We start from the raw sequence: 5,564 nt of genomic DNA, 5'->3' as shown, positions 1-5,564 counted from the left end.
CCTAATTGTGCTTGGAAAGATTGGATCTCTCAGTAAAACTCTTCCTCTTGTTGATGGGTGTTTTAGGTGTTTTTGAAGATTATGGCTAACCAAAGAACTTTGAAGGAATTTTCAATACCAGTAGTTGATCGATGTGGTCCAAGCACTATAAGACCACTAGTTCAAGCCAACAATTTTAAAATCAAGCCAGCGATCAGTCAAATGATTTAGCAATCAATTTAGTTTGGATGTAATACATGTGAGGATCCTAATTTGCACATAACTAACTTTTTGGAGATTTATGATACATTCAAGCACAACAGAGTGATGGATGATGCCATTTAACTAAGACTATTTCCATTTTCGTTGAGGGACAAAGGTAAGGGAAGGTTAATGTCACTATCAGTGGGAACTATCACTACATGGGATGAGCTAGCGCAAAAATTCCTTGCCAAGTATTTTCTACCAGCTAAGTCGGCCAAGATGAGGGATGATATAACATCCTTCATTCAGAGCGATAGTGAATCCTTATATGAGGCATAGGAAAGATACAAGGAGTTATTGAGAAAGTGTCCACACCACGGTTTGCCTATTTGGATGCAAGTGCAAAACTTCTACAATGGATTGCTATCTAATGTTCAAACTATGGTGGATGACATGTTAGGAGGAGCTTTAAAAAAAAAAAAAAAAACTCCATAACCCACTTATGAGTTACTTGAAGTATTGGTGAGTAACAATTATCAAAGACCCACTGATCGAGTAATGCCTAAGAAGAGTACAGGGTTTTCATGAAGTTGATGCCTTCACCACACTTTTCGTTCAAATTTCAGCGCTTCAAAAGCAATTGGGAGGCATGAGTGTTAATTCAATTCAATCTCCTAAACTAATTTGCGAATTTTGTGTAGAAAACTATGCAAGTGTAGAATGCCAGGTGGGAAATCCTTTCTCCTCATCGATAAATGAACAATTGAACTACATGGGAAGTTCACAAAGGCTGCAAAACAACCGATACTCCAAAACATATAATCTAGGATCAAGAAACCACCCTAACTTTCTTAGGGGAATCAAGGAGCACCTAGACCGGCAACTCAATTTCAACAACCGGTGAAGAAAGATGTTTGGAAAGTTTATGCAAGAAATTACCAGCTTCATGAATGAGACAAGGACAAATTTTAGAAATGAAGGAGCGTCTATTCAGAATTTGGAGACTAAAGTTGTACAATTGTCGGAATCACTGATGGAACGATCTGAAGGTTCATTGCCTAGTACAACAGTCACAAACCCAAAAGAACAAATCAATGCGATAACTTTGAGGAATGACACAATTTTGAGTGAATCTCAACAAAAAGAAGCGGTTCGAGTTGAAGAGAAAGTCACAAAACAAGCAAATGAAGAGAGGGCACAATTGAGAAAGAAGGAACAGATTGCATTCTGAGATTCCACCGGAAGCAACCCATCATGCTCCATCAATTCCATTTCCACAAAAGTTGAAGAAACAAAATCAGGATAAGAGTTTTTCTTAAATTTCTAAATATTTTTAAGAAACTTCATATAAATATTCCTTTTGCAAATGCATTGTAGCAAAGCCCATGCTATGTGAAATTCATGAAGGAAACTGGAGAAAGATGAAACAGTGATGCTCACGGAGGAATGCATCATGATACTCCAAAAGAAATTGCCACCAAAACTCAAAGATCTATGGAGTTTTACTATTCCTTGCATTATAGCGAAGTACCCAATTTGATAAAGTTTTGTGTGATTTAAGAGCAAGTGTTAATCTTATGCCTCTCTCTGTTTTTAGGAAGCTTGGGATTAATGAGGTACAACCTACAATGATGTGTTTGTAGTTGGCGAATAGATCGATTAAATATCCATGGGGTATTGTTGAGAATGTTTTGGTAAAGGTGGATAAGTTTATCTTCCCTGCAAATTTTGTAGTGCTAGATATGGAAGAGGATAAGGAAATTCCTCTTATTTTAAGAAGACCATTCCTTACTACCGGAAGGATGTTGATTGATGTTCAACAAGGACAGCTTATTATGAGAGTGAAAGATGAAGAAGTCATATTTAATATGTTTTAGGATATGAAGAGTCCTTTAGAGTTGAATTCTTGTTTTAAAGTAGACATTGTGGATGCAAGGGAGATTGAGGATAAATATCCTAAGTTGGAAGTGGATGCAATGCACTTAAGTGAATTAGGCGCACTTGCAAGTAATTCGCAATTGATAATGGAGGACAAATCTCATCATGAGTTGATTTGGTTGAATTCTCATCGCAACCCTACAAATGAGAGGTGCAAATTTCAAAATAGTGTATGTGAAAGACCAATTCCCCAAGGGAGAGACAAAGAAGTGGCAATGGGTAGCTAAGCATCCCCCAAAGGATCCATGTGAAGAAACGCGTCTTTTAATGAAGCCTTGGGTGAAGGAAAATGGTTGATTTGTGATTTGCCCGGATTATCCAAATTGACAAAGGACATAAGGAAAGTCAAGCTACTGACTCTTAACTTTTCGCTTCTTGGGAGGCAACCTAGGGGTTTTTCTTTTAGATTATGTTTTTGAGTGTTTGTCAGGTTGATAATTTGTGTTTTATTTGTGGTTTCAAGAAATGAGTTGAAAAGAAGGAGAAATTTGAAAATTCTAGTTTGTTGTAGCAAAGATATTTTCTCGCCTTAGTGATAATACTTTTGTCCAAAATAGCCAAAAGGAATTCCAATTTCGTCGGGGTGAAAAAAATTTCTTGCCATGATGAAACTAGGAAAATGTTCAAGATCAACAAATTTTCAAATTCGCCACGACGAGATTTTTTTCTTGCCGCATCGAAACTAGAAACTATAAAAAGGGTTACGTAGCCACTTTCATTTTCATGAAACCCTTTTCTCCCCCTCTCAACTCAACTTTTCTAGCCAATTTTTTTTACCAAAACAACACCCTCTAATCACTTCTAAACACATTTAACCTTTGTTTTGATCTGGGTGAAAATTTTGAAAACTTAGGGTTTAGAAAATTTTGAAAATCCTAAGTTTTCAGAACTTTGGGGATTTTGTGATTCATGATGAAATTTCAAACAATCAAAGGTGAAGTAAGCTAGGATTGGTTGTAATAAGATTTCTCTTTCAAATTAAATCGCTAATTATTGACATTTTTTTGGAGAAATTGCTCAAATTAATTGAAATTGAATTTTTATGCTTTCTTTGAAATTGTGGTTGGATTTGGAAGATAATTAGGACTTGTTTATTGTTGGATATAGTTTGGTGGTGGTGTATTTCAATTGTTTATTGTTTTGGTGCGTTTGGAAGTGATTGAAACTTTAGCTGTGGAGAGAAATTTGGTGTGTAAATTGAAGAATTTTTGGGGAATTAATTTAATTGTTATTGATTTTGTGTGTTTTGAAGTGTTGTGTGTTGATTGAGGAATGTGAAGTGTTGTGGTTGATTGGGAGTAATTGAAGTGTGTTTTAGGGTAGTTTGGTGTGGAACCAAATTGGAGTGGTGTGAAGTGTGGTTTCGAATTGTTTTGAAATTGTTGAGATGGCTTCAGTGAAACGTCAATCAACTAAGAAGAGAAAGACAGGAGGTGAAAGTAGTAAAGGAAAAGGGAAAATGAATGATGATCGTTTTGTGAACGATAAGGCTAAGCAGAAATATGAGGAGATGTTTGAAGCAACGGCTTTATTAGAAAGGGACTCATTCCTTAAACTATCCGGGGTTAGTGATAGACTGAGGCTTTAGGATGACTTGATTTCTGCAGGAGCCCAGCCACACCGCATGTGCATCATCGGTAATGGAATTTTACACGAACTTCCCTTAGTGTTAGAATGGAAAGGTTTATGTTAGAGGTGTTCGGTTCCATGTCACTCGCGGATGATTAATGGGTATTTTGATTTAGTTGATGTGAGGATGATGAGTATGCTACATTTTGCAGATCCCAATTATGATAAGGTAATTTAGAGAATAGTGTAACGCCCACATCAAGGTACGTAGCTTATTTATGTCCTAATACCTTAGTGAATTTTATTAAAGTTATCTTGAACAAGTGTGAAGAAAATTCCTTAAACCTTCATTAGGGGTAAATGGTCTTTTCACTCATAATTAGTTTAAAAAGGGGAGTGAATAGAGATCGAATAACATGGAGAAGTTAAAAAAAAGGGATTTTTGGTAATTGACTAAGGGACATAGATGGAATTTCATAAAAAGTGCAAGGGTAAAATGGGAATCTAAATATATTATTTTATGATATTAAGAGTTGAAGAAGAGAAACCAGCCACTCACCCCATTCAAGTCATTCTCTACCCAAATTCTCTCAAATTTCTTCATTAAATTTCCAAGATAATTCATAGGATTTTGGCTAACTTTTGATAGATTTTCAACCTAAGCATCCAAAGGGTTTGAGAATGAGGGAATTTATCAGAGAGAGTATAGTGTTGGAGTTGCTCAAATTCAAGGTAAGTAAACCTAATTTGAACTTTAATTTGAGCAAGACTTGTTGAAGAATTTTTTTTGCATGTTTGTATGTGATGGTATGAGAGAATTATGGGTGTTTTTTTATGTTTATTAATGTATAAATTCTTGCCATGAGAAGTAGTGTATGGTTATGTGATGATTTGGGGAAGTTGTGGAAGATTTTGTGTTGAGATTTGGAGTGTAGAGAAGTGATAAATTTAGCAGGTTTGTACTCAATTTAGTGAGTTTTTGGCTCATAATTTGGTTGAATTAGAGAGTTGTGGAAGCGTACCCAACATGGTAGTAGCATGTGCATATGAATTGTTTGATGAAATCCTAAGAGAAAACATATACCATGGTTGCCTGTCAAATATGTGACCTTATGAGTGATGTTTGAGCATCTTACCCATCGAAATGGGTTGAGACTTAAACATAAAAGTTGTAGCCCTTCTCTAAGCTTTAAAATGAGACCAAGATCATAGCAATCGACATGTATAGCTCGAGATTGCTTCTTGAATATGAACTGCGTAGACTGACTATCTCAAAAGTACCTCCAATTATTAGTTTTTTAGTCTAATAATCTATGATTGATTTCAAGTATGGGAATGTTGTTGGTAGAGAATACTAGTTCCCTAATGATATCTTTATATGCTATAATGCATTCTCACATTCTCACATTTGTATTTAGAAAGAATAGCAAAGAATGAGCATATTTCCATGCCCATACACATATATGAGAACATTAAAGAACAAGGAGAGAGTTTGGATGAATTGTAGAGAATTTCTATGCATGTATATGCTATATATGAAGAATTGTTGATGGAATGGATTTGAATGATGGTTAGAATTTATCCATGAGAAGTAGTGTTGTGTTACTTTATGTTTGATGAGAGTTGGATGAAATGGAAGAATGGGTAGAAATTTTGGAGTATACATTTTGGACAGGTTTGGCGTTAAATATGGAAGATTTATACCAGATTTTTGGTGGCTTAGAAAAGAGATAGAAGTGTAGCCAAATTAGAGTTGCTTTGTGCACATAAGTTGTTTGATGAAATATCAAAGAGAAGTACATGTATAGTATGATTTGTGTTATATTGAGATGAGTTTGTAGAGGTAGAGAATGACCTATTTGCATTCCATATTG

The 5,564-nt window shown here is 35.4% G+C and overlaps 1 non-coding gene across 1 annotated transcript; it reads right to left on the bottom strand.

The window, feature by feature from the left end:
• Positions 1-459: 459 nt before the first annotated feature.
• On the bottom strand, positions 460-566 carry LOC116134279. The gene has a single exon (XR_004128707.1). It is a non-coding gene; the product is annotated as a small nucleolar RNA R71 (small nucleolar RNA).
• Positions 567-5,564: the final 4,998 nt, after the last annotated feature.

Source organism: Pistacia vera, unplaced genomic scaffold (assembly GCF_008641045.1).
Source record: "Pistacia vera cultivar Batoury unplaced genomic scaffold, PisVer_v2 Contig108, whole genome shotgun sequence".
Classification (NCBI taxonomy): domain Eukaryota; kingdom Viridiplantae; phylum Streptophyta; class Magnoliopsida; order Sapindales; family Anacardiaceae; genus Pistacia; species Pistacia vera.
The sequence above is the reverse complement of the archived record's forward strand: the minus strand, read 5'-3'. Positions and strand labels throughout refer to the sequence as shown.